General features: G+C 39.7%; 1 protein-coding gene across 2 annotated transcripts in view; it reads right to left on the bottom strand.

Moving 5' to 3' along the window:
- The window catches only part of LOC108109726 (GAS2-like protein pickled eggs), a 53,635-nt gene extending 30,373 nt beyond the window's left edge, over positions 1–23,262 (bottom strand). The window contains exons 1-2 of one of the 2 annotated variants that reach the window (XM_017218372.2): positions 22,791–23,262; positions 17,574–17,671 (exon numbers count right to left, since the gene is read on the bottom strand). The gene's annotated coding sequence lies outside the window, so the exon portion shown is untranslated. Of the gene's footprint in view, positions 1–17,573; positions 17,672–20,463; positions 21,233–22,790 lie in introns of those variants that run through there. The other variant, XM_017218373.2, reaches the window with a different exon arrangement.
- Positions 23,263–23,413: the final 151 nt, after the last annotated feature.

Here is a 23,413-nt window from a genome sequence, read left to right as displayed (position 1 = left end):
TGGTGGAGTCGAACTCAAAGTCATTTGCGCAGTCGCAGCTGCGCAGTGTGGGTTGCCTCAAGAGCGAGCGAGTGCGAGATAGACAGACAGACGAGAACATAGAGAATGACAACAAGAAGAGGGAGTAGTGCTAATTTTGGTTCGACTTTTAAGACCTATTTAATGACCTACACCAAAGGATATCTCAAGTAATATATAATATATCCTAAGAAATCTTTCTTTCACTTAGGTTAGCCAAACTTGTTCTTAGCTTTCTCTTATTAGTTATAAAGCCTTAAGGGAAAGTAATACTATTTGTGATTTAATATTCTTAATTAACAGTAGTAGGGTGTTTGGTAATCTTATCAGTAGATCCATCAGTCAATGTGGGGATTGAGCAAACTAGAAAGGTTTTTGCACTATCTAAGACTTCGATACCACACGGGCGCCCAGCGACTGTGATTGTCGTGGTCTAGAATGTATAAATTTATAATACCACTAATGGCGGTAGCACTTCAGTGCGTTAAAGTGGGCTTTTGGCCAAAAAAGGGGAGAAACAAAGAGACAAAGAGGGCGGCGATTGCAAGCGTTTTTCTGCCTCGCCACTTCTAATGTTTTTCAGTTTCTGCCCCGCCCACTGTCTGACTTTCATTAACCATGGCTTCAAGTTGCTGTTTTGTTGCCTTTGTTGTTGCGTTCCGGCTGCTGTTTTACCTGAATCTTTTCTCTTCTACAGTACAACTTCAATATAACTTATTTGGGTTAGGATTTTGTACTAAAAAGAAAATTATTTAACAATTATGATTTCTGTTTATGTTATTTAATTGTCTTACTCCTTCGGCTAATTAGTATTAGTAAGCAACTTGAGATGTGGCACTTAGCAAGTTACAACTGTACTTTTTTATTGTTGCTTTTATGTTTGTCTTGAAGCTGCGAACTTCTTGCTGCTGCACAATTCATGCCTTCTTGCTCCAGCTATCGCCCCCACCCCCTCTTGCCATCTTTCTCACTCGCAGGTTCACCTTTCGCTGGGGCTTGCATGAGTGTGTGTGTGCGTCTGTGTGTGTGAGACAGACCTGAAGCGCAGCTTTCCGCTCTCTTCTGTACTCTCTCTTCTCCGCTCTTGACCTTGAACTTGTGCCGGGTTTACTTTTGTTTTCTTTTGGTCGCCCCGCCATCACTTATGAGTTTTTTTTCCCCATCTTTTTTTTTTTTTTTTGTGTGTCTTTATTGTTGCCTTTCTTTTTGGCCCGGCCTAATCAGGCTTAATGCCGTCGCCATCTCGCTCCCACATTTGGTGAAGAGGAGGGTAGTAGGAGGGGTAGGGGAAGGTTAGAAGCGTCTTCTGGGAACCCACCGAAAAAAGGGTAATTTCTGCAGTATTTATGCAGAAATCGAATCGTATCGGGCCTGTAATTTCTACCACTATATGCAAACAAGATTTATATGGCCCTCATAAATTCCAATTTTGCTGATTCTGAAACCTTTTCTCAATTCTCAGAAACTTTTCAAGACGATCGATGATGATAATAGCACGCCTGAATCAATCGATTCCCTTCTGAATTTAATATTGTGACAAATAGAGGTTATAATAACTTCAAAGATTCTTCCAAGAAGCTCTTAAATCAGGGTTACCTATACATTTCATTGTCAAGACTTAAGATTTATTATTTTAAGCAACAACTCTCATTGGAAAATACAATACCAAATGGTAAATCACAAAGTCGTTAACACTATAACCTTGTTTAGATACACGCCCTGGCTTTAAGCTATTTTGCAAACTATAGTTAAGTGTGAAAAAGTTTAACTGATTAGTTAACTTATTTGCATAAAGCATTGTACTGCTGCTTTTCATTTTCTTACTTTAACTTTGTTGAAAATAGCGCAAGTTCAGTAATTTATTATGTACATACCGAAAGTCCCGATTATAGCTAGCATTTCATAGTTTTCCAAATACATAATTTACCACGTTTTAACGTAGTGACAGACTGTTCTATTTTTCATTTTTTCTTATCTTAAATTCCCTTGGAAAAAGCATTTGAGGGACCTATATAGTTTGGTGGGTTACCTTAAAATGGGGGAACTGCCGGAACCTCACGTTACGATCGGCTGCCTTGTGGGAGCTGTCCGTTCTGGAGGCAATGATGATGATGATGATGATGATGATGGTGATGGAGACAACTATCTAATGACAATTGACATTGGCCAACCAACAAGCTCGGCGGTGGCCAAGAGGTGTGACACAATTGCCACATATCCAATGACAATATGCACCAGGTTACAGCCACAACAAGGGGCCAAGAACAAAAGTTGTTAAGATTTTGAAATGGAAACCATCGAGTCCAAGACCAAGAGCAAGAGCAAGAGCAAGAGCACAAATCTCGGACTATACTTGAAATCCGTAACTAGAACTTGGCATGGAACTTGAACTGGATCTGGACCTGAACATAATTGGCAATTGTCTAGTCTGTAAAGACCTCCAATGTTCCATCTCCATTTCCATTAACATTACCATCATTTGCCAACGCTGCCAAGCTCTTTGGCCAGGTGAGAGTTATGCGTTGTTGTTAATTAGCCATTTACGGCCTGATTGTTGGCAGCTAACTCATCGGGCCCAGCCTGCGATTCCGAGATCACCTGAGATCACCTGGTAACGAGGTCAAGACGCATACACGCACACACGCATACACAGACACACAGCAGGAACCAGGCCACGGCGAACAACTGGAGCACATAGCGGGGGATAACTGTGCGGATCCCTTGATGCAAAAATCCCCTGGCGTTCAAATAATGAAGAATTGTGCAAAAATCATCCAAAAATAATATGTTTGATTTTAATTAGATTAATACATTAGCTATTACCAAGCTTATCAAGCTAGTTAACAAAATACAAAGAGAAAATGAGTGGGGGCTTAACGATTGCGAAACGCACTGTCTTTGGCACTGAAGAACTTAGCTGACTTGAGGGCATAATTGATATGCGACACGCACATGACGATGGATCACTCCAATTTATGCATCGAACGACCAGGAAAACAAATCCAAACATCAAGTTGGACTTGGACTTTATGGTGGACTTTGGTGGTGGATCTGGCAAAAGGAGTGGGAGAGAGATGATGGGGCGACTTTGAGGCGTTGATGTCAACGTGCCACCTCCATAAACAACTCAATACGATCGTGAGTCTGGCCACGTTATTACGAATCGGTTCAATCAACTGCTCCCCACTCTATGTATGTACGTATGCCCCACTCCCTACTAACCATACCATGGCCCCCCTTACCTTACCTTACGGCTTCGATCTGTTTTGATAGCAGGCACGTGATCTGCAGACGAAACGCTGGCGAACCAAATCTGAATGGAGAATTTATGAATGGAGCACTCGGCTTAAGTTGAAGCTCGGCTTTAGAGTTTGGTTCACTCCAGTTCAGTTGGGTTCTATGATGTGCGTGAGCGTGTGGGCACTGGGAAAAATAGCAACGAAGTTCCTTGGATTTGGCTAAAAGACATAGACTATAAATCATCCAAAACTAGTGGAGAATTATGGATAAATATTATATTTTCCATCCCATTTAGAATGCACTCTTCCCCCATGACCTTGAATTTTAGTATAGATTTTCTAAAACTAACTTTTCCTCAGTGTATCCGTTAGATAGTTTCGCTTTCTACAGATCGCTTCTAGGAGTAGTCTAGTCTGATGGTGAAGAAGCAGGAATCGAGAGGCTGAGCTCTTCTTGGTAGAAGAACGGTTGTTGTATTCGGATGTATCTGAAGTTTGATTGTATCTGTATCTGTATTTTGGCACGAATGTCGCATGTTGCTGTTGTTGCCGCCGTCGTCGTCGTCGTCGTCGTCGTAGTCGTCGTCTGACGCATTTTGTCTGTCTGTCTCTGTGCGTGGCTTAACAACTTGAAATTGTGGCATAAACACGTTCTACAATTTCCGGCATGAGTGTTGGGCGTTTTGTTGTTCGTTGTCGCCGTTGTTTTTGTGTTTTTTGTTGTTGTTGTTGTTGTTGTATTTTAGTTGATTGGTTCCATTGATCATCATTATCCGCAACACAAAAAAAAAAAACACTAGGATTGTAGATCACATCTTCGAGGCCCACTGGGCGCTAACGTTAAAGAGTTCCAAAATTAAAAAAAAAAAACAAAGAGGAGTTTGTGGTTCCCTAAAAATATCCACCTCCCTTGGCTAATGTCAATGATCCATTCGAGCTATTTGGGAGTCTTTCGAGTTCCAGGGCTATTTATGGCTAACCTTGCGGCTCCAAAAAACAAACAGAGGCGAAATACTAACTCAACGCCAAAGGTCTTTCATCTCGCGGCTGCAAGCAATATTTTTTTCGGTTTCGGTTTTTTTTTGTATGTCACTTTTAGAACAATTAATTAGTGTTTGTCTTTTTTTAGTCAAACAGCAGCAGCAGCAGCAAAGCGAATGAACGACAAACTTTGGAAACGATCGAACGGTCGGTCGGTCGATCTATTGATCGGCTGACCTTAGTCGATATGTTTACTAGGGGAGGGGTTAGGGAGAAGATACAGATACATTTAGAGCTACGAAATAGACACAATTGCTAGGCATGTGCACACTTCAATAATGGTTAACGAAATTGAAAATAAATTCAATTTCGATTTCAGGTTCGTTTGTTTTTGATATATCTATGTACGAGTGTATATATATATATATATATATATTCGTTGGCAAAACGTTTTAAATTAATTTATGACGGGCCCTTAAAGAGGGTTAGAGCAATTAAAACTGATCAAGCTGCGATCCAGCAAGACATCGGACGCGATGATGATCACGTTGAATCATTAAAACTGTCGGCCAAACAACATCATTTTGTGATAATGATCCGGCAATCAAACATAGGGCTTAAAACAAAACCAAACTAGTGTGAATGCCAGCCAAGCCATGTCAAATGGCCTAGACCAAAAAGACATATCCCCCCCACCCCCCTCATCCCGAGTATAACCAAAAGACAGACGCTAAGACCCACAAAAAAAAAAAAATCTTGGGCCAGTTTCAATTTCGATTTCGTAATCTAAAATTTCAAGTGGATTGGAAACTGTCAAAAGACCCCCACATCCCAACTTTAAAGAAACACCAAAACAAAAACAAAAAAAAAAAAATAGAAAACATGAAAAAACACAGCAGGTGATCAAGCAGGCGGGGCAATTTGAGGGGTGCCTGCAATCAATTAGTTTTTTGATGATGTTTGCCGAGTTGAAATTGAGTTCATTGCATGATCATTATACAAGATGATCGCATTATCAACTCAACTTTGACACAGCTGCAAAAGAGACGGGCACAAATTACACGGATATGAACTTGTGCGGATCAATTAAATGACATAATTGGATCCGTTTTGGGTACGTATTAAGCTCGCTCGACAATCGATCAGTCGATCATTGTAAAATCCCCCAACGAGATCCATTTTCGGATTCAATGTTAAAACCAGACGATTATGAGACAATAATTGAAGTCAGGGGCAGCCAATTAGTTAAAATCGATAGAAAAAAAAAAAAACTTAACTAGTTAGTGTCTGTCAAAGTCAATGATCTCTTATGGTAAGATAACTCAAAACAGAACAGAATCATTAATTTTCTTTATCGATCACTAGAGTTTCTGATCAATGATCTTACTGACACATTGCTCTTTGCAATTTCATTTCCTATTGATATGTTCAAGGCTTGTTTCTTTCTGCTGTTACTGCCGGTACACCAACAGACTGAACCACAAACAGAGTTCATTGGCATCTCTTGAGCGAATTTCATTGATCAATGTTTTCAGCGCTCATTTATCACGCATTCAAGGCGTTCCTTTGCCCGCTCCAGTTTGCAGATACTCGTATATAGATACCTAGATACACCCACCCGGCAAAAGAACGACCCACGCCCCCATCCCCTCTTGTTGTTTGGCCATTTGGACATTGGTCATAGACCATAGATCAGCCCTGGCATTTCCGCATTGGTATTGGCATTTGCCACATTCGAGAGCATACACTCGAGTATGTTTTTTTGCAAAGTTTTTTTTCTCAAAGCCTTCGATCATTTGATCATTTTGCAATTTGCATTCTAAAAACGATCGCTGAGCTGGAGACCAACGCCCAGTGCATTATTATCATTATTGTTCCGTCATATTTCAAACTGGCAAATTGCTGGACTGGGATCGTTAATGGTGACAGGAGAGGCGACAAAGGCATCGGCGGCGCCACCATCTCTCAAGCGTCCCCCTTCTCTCTACAGCGAAAACGTAAAAAAAATAAAAATGTAAATAAGAAATGTGAGATGGGAAATGTGAAATAAATGTGCCCAGCTAATCGATTAATTGCCACGGCAGCTACAGAAGCACTCAGCGTATGCCTAGATGAATTTTCTTGCTGCCTGCGAAACGCTAACTGGAACCCTCTGGGTGGGAGGAGGAGGTGTTTTTGCTACGAACATTTGTACATACCATGGAAATATACCATAGCTCTGGCAGGGAAATGTAACGTAACGAATGGTCGCCGGGAATGGCCCAAACGAATTGCGCAGCCGATAAATGAACAAAGAATTCGCAACGCCCACAAAATGAGGCAGAACATTTAGAATGCGGGGCGCTAAAAAGGGCAACAATTTACATGGCCATGGTAGGAAGCTGTGCCACAGAAGGACACACGGACGCACAGCATGAAGGTGGGTCTTGGACTGGAACAAGCGATAAGGATTGGAAATGTTTTTTTTAAAAGAAAACAGGGAACGAAAGATTAGGAAAATATACGAGGTGTGTTCAAAAAGTAAGGTGAATCTTCAAATTTCACGAATTTCAAATTTTTCGATTATCGAAACCTTTTAGAAGTTTTCGAGGTGTGTTCAAAAAGTAAGGTGACTTTTCAAATTTCAAATTTTTCAAATTTTTCGATTATCTTCAGTTTTGGGAACAAGAAAAAGTCACATGGGGCCAAATCCGGTGAATATGGTGGCTGAGGCATTATTGTGGTGTTGTTTTTGGCCAAAAAATCCAAATCCTTTGATCCATATTTTTCGATAGCAAAAAATCGCCGAGCTCGCAAAACAACTTGTAACTTTACGCCTCTCACAACCAAACAAAAGAGGATGTTCCATTGAAACTTGGTACAGATGTTAGGGAAGAGTGTACCAATATAACAAAACAAAAAAATCGATAATCGAAAAATTTGAAATTCGCGAAATTTGAAGAGTCACCTTACTTTTTGAACACACCTCGTACAGGGTGGACCATGTAGCGCTTGCTATTTGAACTATCGATAATTTTGACTTTGACATTTCGAATGTCAGGGTCAATGTGTCAAATATTTAGTAGAAGGTTGGCGGCTTACGAAATGGTTAAGTTTATGCTCGAAGAAAATTGGGAAATATTGATATTTTTTTAGTGATTTTAAAACGCAAATCTTTCGTGGGCCACCCTATATATAGTTTTTGGGGGTAAGCATATATCACATGACTTGAAAAACAAAACTATAAAAGTGAGAAGAATCCAAGTAAAAGGTTAACTAACTCTGAAGACTTTCAGAATACTCAGCTAAATCAAAGGAAATAACAAGAAAATAAATAAGGGAGAAAATGGGAAGAAGTGGGCGAGTTAAGGAGATTATGAAAACAAGGAAAAGTGCCGACAAAATCCCATCATCTCACCCTCGTCTTTTTCCCCTTGGGGCAAAATCCTGAGGTTTTCTCTTCTACTCCCCTCTTTTGGAATCTTCCCAACCTTCTTACTCACATTCCCGTTCATCATTTGGCCAGATCTGTCAACATTCGTTGGGTAAAAATAAAGACATTTTTCTGCAACCCCTTAAGCGCCCCGCCAAACAAAATAAACACTTGAGCCTTGTGCAATGTGCATATGTGCAATGTGCAATGTGTAATGTGCAACGTGCATACATATGTGCAATATGCAACATGCAACTGCAACCGGATGGAGCAACTGTACGCCGGGGTGTACACATATATTGGGGATATTAAGGGGTACTGGGGGTGGTGATTACCGTTCGGGGACACATCAGTTTTATTGCTCTCACTCACAGTTTAGTTTCAAGTTGTTGTTGCTGCTGCAGCTAAATGGAATTATTTATGCAAATTTTATGCAATGCAAATGTGAGTAGCTGGCGAGGGTGAAGAAGAAGAAGAAGAAAAAGTGCATTTTATATTGATAACAAGCATAAATCTGTGTGTATCTCAGCACTTGAAGAAAATCTATCAAGTTTTTCTAACAATAATAGTTAAACTGAAAGATAAACATTAACGAGAATGATTAACATTAATTAAGGGAATTTAAAACACTTTTTTTTTGCTGAGTGTTTACTTGTTAATGTGCCTCTGTGTGTGTGTGTGTGTGTGTGTACTTAATGCACTTTGAGTAAGTTGGTTATTTACCTTTTTTTTTCTTTTTTTTTTTTGCTGTTTTTGCAATTTGAAACGAATCGAAATCGTTGGACTTTCAGCGGGGTAGGGGGCGTTCACTGTCGGCATTTTGTCAAAGGTAATTCATAGTTGTTGTTGTTGTTGTTGTTGTTGCAGCGACATTGACAGGTTGCAGTTGCTGCTGTTGTTGTTGTTGTTGCTTTTTCTGTTGCTGTTCTTGAGTTGCGCATGCGCAGAGAATTTGAAAAACATAGCATAGATAACCAACTGAGCACCGAGTAAACCCCTCCAGCCCACCTACCTATCTACCTAACTACCCACCGCCCTCATCACGAACACCCACGGACATGTCTTGGCATAATTAAACAAATCTGCGACAACAAACAGACATGAGCAAGCCATTAACCCATTACTGACCCCAAAACCGGTCACCTATCAACACACTCGCGCCGCGTTCACCTTGTTAATTAATGCGAAAAACAACGAGAAAAACAAATTGGAAAACGCACTAAAAAAAAGAGGTGGGAAAGGTGGGGTGGGGGGGGACTGAGACGTTGTCAAAGTTGGAGCCACTAAAAAAACCAAAAACTTTCAGGGCCAACAAGACTTCGATGGCTAATACACCGCAAAAAGAAGTCGATGGCAAGATTTCTATAATGACAAGAACAGTCCAAAAAGTCTGTTAATTTTAAATTAATATTATTAAATTGTAATACATAAATCTTTGTGTCTTAAAAAAGAAAAAAAAAACAGTTAGAAAGAAATCATGAAAAGTTAACAGGCATGCCCAGTATTTTTGCCATCCATCAATCTTAATTAAGCTAATCACAACTTACAGATTAGATCAAAGATTTGCAGCCATCACTTTTCATTCAACAAAAGAATGCGGATTTTAGACACGCAAAGCAAAAGATTTTTAAGTCAAAGCTAAAATTATGTTAAATATTCCAAGAATTTTGCTAAGACATTAAAGATAATAGGTTGGTATAATATTTATTTGTTTGTTATGGAATATATTTTTTACTTTTAATTGATAAATAAACTTATATATACTAGTCATCAACCTATTATACCCAAAGGCAATAGAGTAGTAAAGAAGACTTTGGCGTTAAACGATAATTTCCGGCAATTGGATTGGAGAAGAAGAACGAAGCTCCACAAGCTTTGGAATAGACCACTCATAGACATATATATATACCCCACTTAAAAGCCCAATTACATAGATATATATATATGTACATACCATATATGCAATTGAAAATGCAACTACAAAGAAAACGAGGTGAGAGGGTTTGAAGATTTAACAAGACGACTTTGGTTGGAAAATGGGGTGACTGGTGGACTGGGTGGCTGAGGTTAAGGGCTGAAAAAAGTGAAAACCAATAAACTGCATGGCCTGCTCAATTGGAAAATATTTATGTTCGGAAATTTTTGTCGCGCTTGAACGGCTTGGATATTGCTTGGGCCTGGCCTGGCATCCCCTTTAATTTTCCCTTTCTTCCTCCAACCCAACCCTCCAACCCCCCTCTCTAGATCTTCACCTTTCAACGGAACGTTGTATTTTGTATTTTATTTTATTTTGGCACACAAGGAATGCACCCGGTAAGGAATTCAAGGGAGAGCACTGAACGATGTCCGCATCGTTTTGTCCGACATGCGATACATTAGAAAATACAAATGGGTAAGAGAAAGATATTAACAATGTGTTGAAAGAGAAGATGGAATGCCCTTTCTAAGTTATAGGTTTTTATCAGATTTTTATGCTATATAAAACTATAATCTTGAATACTCAAAGATAAAGAATTACTGATAAGGAAATGAATATTAAAAATTAAAAATCTAACTTAGAAAAATCAAATTTGTTACCTACAAAGTTGCCAAGCCTTATCAAAAGTTAGAGTATCAAATCAGAAATGTAAAAACCAAGAGAGATGGAGGGAAAAAAAATCATTAAAAAAGAAAAGGGAAAATTCTTTCAGTCGGCGCTGAAAGGTAATAAATAAGCGAAAGATGCGGACACGTGTGCCGTTAATCCAACAGAAGCTATATCTGCTGAGTCGTTGGGGGAGGAGGAGGAGGAGGAGGAGGAGGAGGAGGAGGAGGGGGAGGAGAACTTCTCAACGCGTTCCTTGCAATCCCCCAATGGCAATCCCCGGCAGCAGCCACGCATGGTGCATCGTTCTAATTAACGTCACAAAGACGGAAAGAATCGGAGGAACTGGGAACTTGGGAACTTGGAGGAAACTGGGAACTGGGAACCGGGAACTTGAGGAGTATACAAAAGATGAAAGGAGGGAAAGGGCAGCTGCATGCATATAAATCTGTATATATAGATTTATATATATATATATATATATACTTATTTGCCCTGCCTCATGAATTGCCATTCACATTCACATTTATATAGGGGTTAGGTCTCCCGACTTTGACATCAACTTCCCACCATCAGCACCATCATCTTCATCTCCATCTCTGAATGCATTTTCATTTCCATCCCCACTTCAAAAATTTCCATTTCGTTCTTTTCAAATTAGGGATACGCATTTCGTCGAGACGCAGGAATATGCCAGGGCAATCGGAGACTCTTGAATGAATCGGATTGATCCGAGAAACCGAACCACAAGGCGTGAAGTTATGCAGCAAAAACAAGGCGTACTTCTACAGCTGCGGTCAAAACGCATAATGCCACTCATAAATTGCAGAAATCCAGCAGTTAAATCCGATAAATTTGTATATAGTGAAGCTATAAAAAAAAAAAACGCCCAACTAACCCAAGTTGTTTACAATCAATTAATATCTTTATGGGCTCTCAGAAAGCAAAGATTGCAGTGGGGCAATTCTTGGATTTCTTTAACAATTTTTCATTTTCAGTTGGTAGTTTAAAACACTTTCCACTACAAATATATGTCAGCTAATTTTACCCTATTAGATTCGCCTTGCCATTAGAGCCTTTTTGCTAGCTTTGCCATAACTGTTTATTCTACTATTTGACCCGACATGACCTGAATCCGAACGGGTGGGGGGGGGTGTTCCGAAGTTAAAGACCCAAAACTGGGACGACAGCGACAACTTCTTGTCTGATTTCCACTCAAATGAAGTTGTTTGCCGTGTGTTTACGCCCACAGCGAAAAGATACAGATAGACAAATACAAAATACAAAAACAAATACAAATACAAATAGAAATATAAATGTAAATACAAATAGCTGACAAGATGGATTGGCTAGCGAATGGGCGATGGACTAGGGCTAGGTTCATAGTCTGGTATCAACCAAGATCTAAGATGATCGGAAATGATGAGGGAGAAGACGGTAGAGGGGAAGGGGGTCTCTCTCTAGACTCTAGAGATGGGGCTGGGCTACTAACCTTGACCCAATAGTGAGTGCTTGGTATGCGCTGAAAGCGTGCTAATTGCAAAGACTTTTCAACACGATCCAGTCCTAGGCACCAGCAACAACAACATGATGGAGTCAAGTGTAAACACAATAAAAACACACAGAGATGAAGCAGATTTAGATACAGATACAGATACAGATACATTTGCCGATACAAGTCGAAAGATACGAGCACAGCAGCAAATAAAGTTCCTCACTCAATACAGAAAGTTGTGTGTGTTTGTTTGGTCTTTGCAAATGAAAAAGCAGAATCTTCTCAAGCAAAATCAACAATTGGGCGCAACATACGATATGTATATATATATATATATAGTATATATCTCTGCCCTGGATGTGTACATCTGGCCATATGAACTCGTAAACTCCATTTCCAGACATCTCTCCAGCAGGTAAACACAGAGAGCCAAAAAAGTTCTTCAGCTCGAAACCCATCAAAAGCATGAAACTGCAGCAGTCCCAAATCAAAATCGAACTAAAATCGTACGTAAACACCAGATAAGATAAAATAACTCTTTGCCAGAAACAGAGCTAATGCCTCAACTGTTTGTGCCTGAATCATGTTGCCATATGGTGTATGTTTGTATAGTGACTACGGCTTGATAGATGAATGGATGACACAATCCACAAACACCGGATGTCAGATAGGTCTTCAAAGGAAGCAGTATGAGAGAGAATGGGGCAAGAATGCCCCAGTTTTTATGCAAAATTCACTGCCTTTTTTGCTGACTTTCGGCGATAACTTCAAACTATGAATCCCCCATCCTTCTAATCTCTTTGGGATTTTTCCAAAGTCCTCCTTTTGATCCTCTTTCCCCTTACACTTATGTAATTTCTAAAACATCTTTGTTCTTCCTGCCCTTTCAAATCTGGACTGGGCTTAAAGATCTCTTAAGGATTCATTATAGAATTTTATAGAGGCTTAACATCAATGATCTTGGTAAACTCCTAGTGCGCCACTTCTATAATCTTTCCTGCTTGTTGGGACCGTCTTCCCACCGTTCTCACGTCGTTAAACGAAATTCCATTCATGTTCCCCTCGCTGGATGATCACTGGAGGTGGCCCATTGATAGAGGGGAAGCGAACAGTTTAGGTTTCATTTTGTCAAATGGAAAGTTGGCCAAATGCAAATCGTTCGCCATAAAATATCCATAAATAGTTTAAATTAAATGATCTATCTAACGTTCGGTCAATCAAGGTACCAGCTTGGACATTGGTAAAGTGATGTTCCAACAGGGGGGAGCTATGGCAGCTAAGGCAGCTATGGCATTAAAACGATCGTAAAAAAAAAACTTGGATGATCTTTTAGCCAAAAGGGGGCAGGGCACGAGGCACGCTTCGGTTTTACGATCGGGGCCAATCAGGGGAATGACGAGCACGCAGCTAACAAAAATTATCCCCTGCAGCTAGGTGATCGTAACGAGAGACGCGCGGCCCCACACACGCAGCAGCTCGAAGATCTTCAAGATCTTTCACAGAGAAACCCAAACTCTAATCCACTGCCCAGACAGTCCCACAGGCCCAAAACCAATCAAGCTAAGGAAAAGAAGTTACTAAATTTGGTTACAAATTATGCACAAAACAATAGGGTTGCCCAAGATCAGGGGTGAGGATCTCATCAGATCATCGGGGCATAATGATTCAATCGGAGCGATCGTTTGATCTAGACATACCAGTCACCTTGATGGATGACCGAACACATTTAGCAGAAAAAAAGGAGTGCCGCGTCATGGATATTTGAACTGATCCTTTTAGCCCGAATCGAATGATCCTCAAAAGTCCCGAGAGGCACTGTGATTTCTCATTTCCTAACTCAAGTGGACGAGGACAAAGCGATCGACACTTGACACACTCGGACTCGATTGCAAAATCTCCGAGAATAGACCTCCACAGACTCGAGTCTCAAGTGCGAAGAGACGCTAGCTGTCGACTTATGAGGTAACCCAAAACAGCAAATTAAATGTCGGGGCAATGGTGGAGTCAGAGGCGGCAGGCAGAGGCAGTCAGAGATTGAGAGAGTCACGAGAGGCGGGGATTCGACATTGACATAATGATTCTTGGCCGGGCTTGGGTTTCGCCGCCGCCTGGTTCCGGCCAGCAATTTTTGACTGCCATTTGAGCCACTTAATGAGCAACAAACTACAGTCATTCTCCCAAAACTGCAAACTATAGACTAAGCACACACAAATACACACGAACATTGAAATCTTTTCGCCCACCCAGGCAAGTTTAGCTTAAAGGCCAGGCCAAAGACAAAAATTCTTAATTGCCGGGCCTTTGGGCGATATATATTTTCTGTCAGACAGTGCAAAAATAAAAAAAAAAACAGCCCCTCATGATGTAAGCTGCCCAATTTGTCTTCACCTTTCCGTACATCAGGTGGGTCCAGTCCGGTTTCGGTTCAGCCACAGCCACAGTCTCCATCTACGTCTCTCTATAGTGGCAAAATCCATCTCGCATCTCGATTCATAATTCGCTGGCCCGAAAATGCGCATGCGCAACCATTTGGCATTCGGGCTGTGAGATCACATTCGGACATTCGATCGCTTGTCGCCCCCATTCATCATCATTCCATGTCCATCCAAAACGGATTTCCACAGATTTTTGTCAAACTTTCGACAGGGCCCAGCCGAATCACATCAAATCTACTCTCGGTATAAAAAAAAAACATACAAACCTAAACCCTTGATGACTAAATGCCATTAAATGTAATGAAATTTAAGTACGCACCGCTGGTACCCCTGACCCACTAAAATCTATATCTTATATGTGTATATATGTCGTATATATATATATATATATGTCGTATCTCGTAAATACATTTTTGATTAGGGCCCATCAACAGACCGCCCGCATCTGAGTTGATTTCGTTAATAGGCGACAATCGGCGAAGGCATTTAATCGGATCCGCTTGGCTTCCACTCCCCGAAATCGGCCCGAACTTCTACTATATACATATATATGTATGTGTATACTTTTTAATGGGTCTGACAAGCGCCGTGTTAATTTGATAATAATGCCCGACGTTGAGCAAAAAACTAATCATCATAATAACGATGATTTCACGCCTGCTTGGCGTTCGCTCTAAAGATCGCAAAAAGCGATGGTAACTCTGGCCATTATGGTTATAGATCATTCTTGGCAAAATGTTGAATACATTAAAAAGTGGCGGTCGAAAATGTTCATTTAATGATCTCAACCTGTGCCTTTTAATCGTTTCAAGATTTTTTAGAAGCTATAGAGATTAACACTAATGATCGCAGATCAAGTTGGTTTTGATTTTGGAAAAGGTTTGAAGGTGTTTTAGATATACTCTTGATGAGACTTTCAGATGTGATTAGGTTGGGGGTGGGGGGGTGTCTTATCTAGACTTCAACATTTACTAATGAAAATCATTCGTTAAAGATCTCAATCTCTGGCGAATCTCTGCCTGGCAGATCACTCGAGATCAATGAGAGATCAAACTGCGTAATAACCATGGCAGTTTCATGGCATAATCCAAGTGAAACTTCAGCATTTCATTGTCATCATTCAGACATCCAACAACCAACAGCAACGATGGCAGTCAACTTGAATGGTTTCATTTCACCCACAACCCACATGCCAACGACATGGAGCCGGAGCTCAAAATATAGATGGAGATGGAGATGGATTTAAAGCCGTGGACGTAGCCACATCATCCATCAACCGCTGGCAAGAGGGGCTGAGCAATTAATAAACAAATAAAATGGCAACTACAATGCGGGTTCATGACCACAGCAACAAGCATCTCTCATCTCCGATCCAGCAGCAAATTGCGTGCGCGAACAACTAAATTCAGCAGGCGCCTGGGCCTGGGAAACACTCTTCTGTTTAAGATGCAGATGCACTTGGTATATAGCTATGGCTATGGCTATATAGATATATAGATGCAGATCGAGTTGAGATGCGGCAGCGTGTTGGGGACCAACTAAGTTGCGACTCTGTCTGCAATTAATTCAATGAGCAGTGGCGACAAAGAGACAAAAGATCGCCTCGGGCGAAATGCCTCATGATCAGCACGCAAAGAGTTGTGAATCAAAGATGAATGGAGAGATCAGTGGATCAGAAAGTTAATATATATACACATATATATAGAGAAACTTTGGTCATTTTGTGGAATTTCTTAGAATTTTTAAGATTTTTACAGATAGTTTAAAAATCAATCAATGCTTTGTGGGAAATACTTTTTGTAGAATAAAACTCTTTAACTACTTTTTCATTACCCCTAGAGATCTTAAAGATCTTAAAGATCTCAAAAGTAAAATGATTTATTATCTTTGAATTTCAATTAGTTGAGCACAAATGGGTGCATTATGAAATTTCTCATATTGCATGAACCACACACACACACAGAGATTATCCTTTACCTTTTTCATTATAAGGATCATCCATTTAAATCTACTAACCAAATGAGTTGGTACCTGCCTGAGATGGAGATCCTATTTCTGTTTTATAAAAATAAAGATGATTTTGTGTTCCTTGTGGAATTCATTACCCATTCACCTTGGGATCCCTTGGCCTGTCATCTATGCTATCTGTGTTTGATCAACTGCTCAGCTGATCGATGATCCATTCCACTTCCCAGCAATTTGTATGCCTGGCATTTGGTATTCCAATGCTTTGGCCCTTTGGCGATCACTTGACACACTCTCCCCACTGTCGTCTGTCGCCTGTCGCCTGTCGAAATAAATAAATGAACTGTCCAAAACTGATCGGAGATGGGTGCCTGACGTCGATTCGGTTGTCCATTTTCGGAACTGAGAAGCCGAGGAGCTAAGAAACTAGGAGCGATTGCATACTCATAAATATTGAAATATTCGATGGGTTAGGGATCCATGAGCGGGGGGAGGGAGGGGTTATATATATATATATGACAAACGACGACAAATCGACTTCCGAGCTATCGATCGTCGCCATTTGGCGATCGTTGAATGAATGAATTTCGCGCCACGTTTTTCACGTTAGTTGTTGAATGCCAATTGGTTTGATAAATCGCTTTGATAACGAAATCGAAAATGAAAACGAAAACCGATTCGAAACCGAAAATGCAGCCGTATTCGTGACTCAGAGATTCTTTTTGGCCGCCTGCCCATTCATAACCACTCGAAACGAGCATTTCTTTCGCACATTCAGACTTCCCTGACCTACGACATAATCCCCCAAAAAATGCGCTCACACGAATATAGCACTTTCTATATAATATAGAAGATATATATCTGTGTGTGTTTATATAGCCAGAGGCGTCGTCATCTTGGTCTATGACGAAACCGATCGTATATATTTTTATCATGGCCAAAACGAGAGACACGCGTTTGATAGAGCCCATGGGTGTATGGCCAGCCATAGTGTATTTAGCCACATGAATCACACACTTTCCCAGAACCAAAGTGATTAGTGCCGTGGCGCGCATTTCTTTCTAGATTGCGAATGGTCATCGGACATTAAGCGATCATTTCTGCACTAGATTTATCTTCTGTTTTGGGTTAAGAAATATTTGATAGGATTAGGACACTCTGGCAATGACTCATAGTTGTTCCTTAAAAGTAAGAAGGAAATTATTAGGATTATTTCCTATAATTTTATAGTTAAGAACAACGCTGAATTTATTTCTAAGAATGAAATTCATGAAAGTTTGTGTTAAAAATAAACACAGTCTTTATCTGCTCAAGTTCTGAATAAATTTCCGAATAACAATGAAAGCTTCTATGACTTTTTTTACGATCGAAGGGAAAAACATTTCCACGACCCTCCCCTTTCCACATCTATTTAACACTTCCCCGCAACCTTTGATGAACTTACCGATCTGGTGTTGATATCTCTCTCCACTGGGCGCCTTCTTCTTCTGTTCGGTTTCTTGTTCTTTTCTGTTGGTTTTCCACAGCTGGGCGGGCCGGAACCTGAGGACAGAGAAAAGGAAATTGAAAATGATATATATATATATATATTATATATATAGTTGGGGTTTTTTTTTGTAGTTATGCCTTTGGCAGTGACTGTGACATCATCAGAAACGTAAGTAGAAAACGGTAAATGGAGTTTTATTTGCTTTTTGTCATTGAACGTGAGTGAGCGTTCCACACACAGACACACACACACGCACAAGCTAGCTAGAGAACTGGCCAAAAAGAGATGGCTAGATGTGGTGGTCTAAACAAATAAGTCAATAAATAAAGGCGTTAACTTGGCTCGAAATGGCCTACGTAAATATGCGATGAAATGAGCGAAAAGAAAAGACTAAAAAAAAAAGCGTTGATGAATACGTAAAAAAAAACGTAACCGTACTGAGGTGGGCTAAAGTCTCGGACCCAATCCCAATCCCAATCCCAATCCTCAATTCCATTTCCAATTCCAAAACCGAAACCCAAAACTCAGAGCCAGAAACATATTCAGACTTACAATCGCGGTGTAGGCTTGTTTTGCAATCGCTCATAGACTTTGGCTACAGAAGTTGGCAATAAGCTAAAAGCTGACAAATGTCTGACAAGCGGAAATGGCAAGAGAAGTTGGGAAGTTGGGAAAAAAAAAAAATAAAATAAAATAAAATAAAAAAACAAACAACAACACGTTCGAAAAACATGAAAATTCGCACGCAAGCTGCTGAATGAAGAATCCAAATAAAGAAAATAGGAAACGCCATCGTAGAATATTTGGGTGTGTCCTGCGGTTGGGTTATTTTCCCTGGAAATTACGTAAGTGTCTAGGGGTCTGGGATCTCTTCTTTACTAATTAGACATACATTTTATATTATCAATTACTCAGAAATAAGTTAACTTATGGAATATTTTCTTCTTATATTCCAGATAATCCACAAACTCCTGGAAATCTTTAATGGTAAGTCAATGCAAAAAGTTAATATGAAGTTTAAATATCAGGCAGTTTCTACTATAACATTTCCAATATCTTATCATCATTATTAATACATCACATCTTCTGGACATGACTGACTATCGAAAACCAATATTAGCCATATATTTTATCTTTTCTCTGACTTGTGTTAACTTGACACCTTCTGTTTGGATTGGTTTTCGGTTTTTGTGACTGGACCTTGGGCCTACTACTTTTCCCACGAAGGCCGCTGCTCAGCGGGCGAGAGGGTCTAATGGGCCAGGTAAAGAATTGGGCAAGGTCAATGCCACATATGCAGAGTGGCTGGTTGTGACCTTTTTATAGGGAAATCTCCTGCCAGCGAATGCGTGACGAATGTTGCCTGCGCATGCGGTCATCAAGGTCAACACAAAACACCAATCCCCCCACACAGAGCCCCTTCGATTCCTGGCTACCAGTTACTCATTAGAACAGCTGACGTGACTCAATCTCCTGGCAAAAAAAAAAACAAATTTCAAGAGGCGCCACCACAATGGGTGGCCTGCCAAACTCTATGACTCATGTTGGAAAATTGTTGGCAAAATTCGCCACAGGGGAAAATTAATAATAATATTAGCAAAGAACATTTACAAGTTCTTTAATTAAAGGCCAGACATCTAGTCAGGCAAAGGAAAGTTTATAGAAAGATTTATGACTCACATTTTTTTTTGTTTTTTTTTTTGTATTTATTTTTAAGCAAAACATGGACTTGAGGTCCACACAGGATATCATAAATAATCTTTTCATAATGTTTCTTTAGGACTAATTTTGGTTTTCTGTGTTTCTACAAAAAAAAAGAAAGAGTTTTCAGGGAAGTTGTCTTGCCAATAAATCAAAGATTTTATTTTAATAAAGAAAAATAAATCATTTCTTGAGCTTTTCAAATGGAAACATTTTCCTTTTTCTTATCAACAAGCTAAAGATCTGGTGAAGGAATGAACTTATTCCAACTATAGTATATTCTTTGTATGAAAAATGAACTCTATTACTTTGTTATCTTCCACTAAATGTAATAACCATAAAGGAATATCGCTCTTTGTTCTACAACTCGATCGATGGGTGTTGTAACATAAAGTTCTATAGCCATAAATTGGTCTACCCCTAAGTGGTTAAAACTGGATCTGGATGCCTGCTTATCCCTGCTCGTATGACATATTTAATGGATATATACATGAGAATGCATGTATATAGTCGACTCATTTGTCATTTGTCGGTCTGTAAGTGGAACTTCAGATAAACCCCATAAGCTATGGGTCCAACCAAGCTGTCACAGTACGCTGTTATTGTTGTTGTTGTTCATGTTGTATATATATATATTTACATATAGACCAAAGATCGGGGAAGTTGTTGAGCTAAGGGAGCGGTGAGGGCACTGCTATATAGTGTTCATTCGTTATCAGGGGTGTCGTTGCATGAGGAATTATAATTGAATGCGCCGCATGTTTATGATTTACACCATTTACACCAAGCACATTCCAGCACACAGATACTATATATATATATATATATATTGGTAGACAGATAAAACGATAAGTTCCAATAGCAGACAACCCAATAATAATAATAATAATAATCATTATTTTTGTTTGTTTGTTGTTTTTGGGTCTTTCACTCGCCGAAATCAGACAATCGAATTGCTATTTTGGCATTTGATTTCCTTTGTTTTTCCCTGTTTGATTTTGATTTTTGAATTTCTGTGTTTTAACTGCGCGACACGCAAATCAATGGTTGCCACCCTAACGGATCACAAAAACAACAACAACAATAATAACTAAACAAAAAAACCAACGAAAAAAGCACTAAAAACGTTAAATTCTGCGCTTACGTTTTCTGCACGCGACGACGGGAGAGGCGGCACCGAAAAATCGGCCAGACAAGGAAGCACGTTATTATTATAACGGTAAGTGTGCTACAAAAAATAACAGCAATGTTTTTTTTTTTTATTTCATATTCACTGCAAACACACCAAAAACACACCACACACACACCACACATATGCACTCAAACTATATACAAAAAAAAAACAAATGTACGAGTATATAGAAAAATCGCAAGAAGAACGAGAACGGAAACGGAAGGGAAATCGAAAAGTTTTAGTAGCACAGGATGTTTGGAGTGGACGCGAAATACCGCGAGAAGGCGACTCCGCGAGACCGCAGAAACTCCGCAACTCGACGGGCGACCATATGACCGAAGACTAAAGTTTGTGCCACAAGAACGACAGAACACCGACAGGGTTGTTGCAACTTTCGTGGCCAGAGACCAATATAAGGTGTATAACCGCTGCCTCCCCCCTATTTACCCAGCAGCTTCCGCGCAAGTCCTTGCCCAACTATTTCGATTCATTCCTGGAGAGAGAATACGAAAAGGAATCCGAAGAAGAAGAAGAAAAAGAAGGAGAAGAAGAAGAAGCAGAAGGTATTACAATAGTTGGACACCGAAAAGGGGCACAGTGGGCTTTGGGAGGTGTAGTAGGTGTCGGAAAACTACCTTTATAATGGTTATAATAACCAGGATATCCTTTTTAAAGGATCATTACATAACTGTTATAAATTTCTCAAGAATACAGACCCAAAAGATGCCGTTATAGCCTTAAAAATTTCCTTTAATAATTCCTCCAATTTGTTACCCAAAAACAGTTTTAATCATAGGCCCATCAAATCCCAGTTAAAGCAAACAGTGGGAGGTCGTTGGGGGTCATTTATGTTTATGTGGCAACCACTGTGCATTGATTTCTGGAAATTATTGTAATCCCATAAGCGCTATCTGTGCGCCAGTGTGCGAGGGGGAGTTAAATGTGGGATGGCAAGGTAGGGAGGAGAGGCGCATGCGTTGCGACCGTTATGTGCTATGGGAAAACATATGTTAGGTAGCCCAGCCCAAAATGGCACTGGGAAAACTCCAAGACTGAAAGTTGAAAAACTCTCGACTAAACGACTGCTTGTGTGTGAATGCCACCCTTTATCAGTTGAGCATTTTTCTTATCAGTTCGTCAATTGACGGCCTGAGAAAATGAAAACCAGCAGCAAGCACAATCTCTCTTGATTTCCCTAGGGGATTCAGAGAGAGAGAGAGAGGGAGAAAAAGAGAGTTCCATGTTCCTTTCACTCCTTTTTTTCCTCGGTTTGTTGTTGTTTTTGTTGTTGCGGGCGTCCAACAGGCGTAAACAGCTGTAAATTGTTTGTTGACAGAAATACAGCTCAGGTCAAGATAATAGAACATTTGAACATTTTTTCTGTTGAAACTAAGCTTGAGATCTTTTTATATTTAAAATTTATAAATAATATTACAAATTAAGACAAAGAAATTAAAGCTTTCTTGATGCCTTACAAAGCTTTTCAAATCTGTATGTAATGTTTCTTGCTGAGTCCATTCAAAGAAGCGACTTTATCAACTGTTGACTAAGTATAAGATTTATATTTAGTAAAACAACAAACTACATTGGAATTTATAACTTTTTCAAGCTTCAAATTCTTTGCCCTCGTCTGTATACTGATCCTGTCATCATCATTGAGCGATATTGCTTTTAATTAGCAAAACAAAAAAAAAAATATTTTGGAAGGCAGATGAGGGCGTTTTCAAGGGGGTTAAATTTATGATGTGCAGCAAGCAAATTTTAAACTTATTCATCAGTCGATTTCCGGGAAGACCGGACAAGAAGACCAAAGAAAGTCACCAAGAAAGTCGCAGACAAAGCCACGCCAAGGGAACTTTGGCATTATTGTTGACATGACAAACCCGGGTTCTAGGAAATCACAAAATACAAATCATAAAACTGCAAAAAAAAAAACGGTTGCAAGTGCAACAAAAAAGTGCCGAAATCAACAAGTGCGTGTGGTGTGTGTGATAAAAGTGGGTGATATGACAGTTTGTGCTCTGACCCAGTCGATAGGGCATGTGTTCGAGGCATTATTGTGGGCTTTATCAAAAGCGAAAGAACGACGAGGGAAACACAAAACACAAATCCACAATCGGCCAAACATGTGTAATGCTCACCCATTTGTTTTTATTCCACTGATAAACATACTCTCTGATTAAATCAGCCGTTTGCTGGGTCTCGTTTAATAAAAAAAAGAAAAAAACCATAAAGGAAATGACTAAATTCTCTGCTTATTAAAAATATGTTTCTATATTTCTTATATATTTACAAACCTTTTTAAGATCACCGCCAATCTCCAGATTTCTATGCAAATTTTTGTTAACTTTTTGGGTTTTTTGTTTACTTTTCCCACGAACAATAAGAAAATTGTGGGAAAAACTTTATCGAATCAAAGATCAAATCATATTATATAGTATCAATATTGTGGGTATATATTGTTTAAATATGCACAAGGAGATTCCAAAATTTTGCACTTCACTTCGAAATAAGGGTTTTCTTCTTCTTCTTCTTCTTCCACACAGAATTCAAAAGAACATAAACAAAAAATCCCGCCTCATGGCTTGGTTTGGCTCGTGTTAAGTATACAAAAAGAAATCATTATATTCATATATTCCCTTGGATGAAATCGAATATCATCGTTTGGATATTGTTTCCCGGCAATTTAGCGCATCGTTTTCGAGTTTTTTGAAATAAAAAAAAAAATTAACGGAAACCGAAACACAACCTTCGGCGCGCGCGGTCGGTTGAAGAATTTCAAAAAAATGTGTTGCGCGCCTTGCTTATATACCCTCTGCCTGCGTTGCGGCTGCTCTCTTTGCGACGTCGGCAGCGGAGCGGCTGTTAAGTCTCTCCGGCTGTTAATAACATGCAAGCTGTTATTATTTGAACTGGTTAA

Source organism: Drosophila eugracilis, unplaced genomic scaffold, assembly GCF_018153835.1.
Source record: "Drosophila eugracilis isolate 14026-0451.02 unplaced genomic scaffold, ASM1815383v1 contig_2167, whole genome shotgun sequence".
Taxonomy (NCBI): domain Eukaryota; kingdom Metazoa; phylum Arthropoda; class Insecta; order Diptera; family Drosophilidae; genus Drosophila; species Drosophila eugracilis.
The sequence above is the reverse complement of the archived record's forward strand: the minus strand, read 5'-3'. Positions and strand labels throughout refer to the sequence as shown.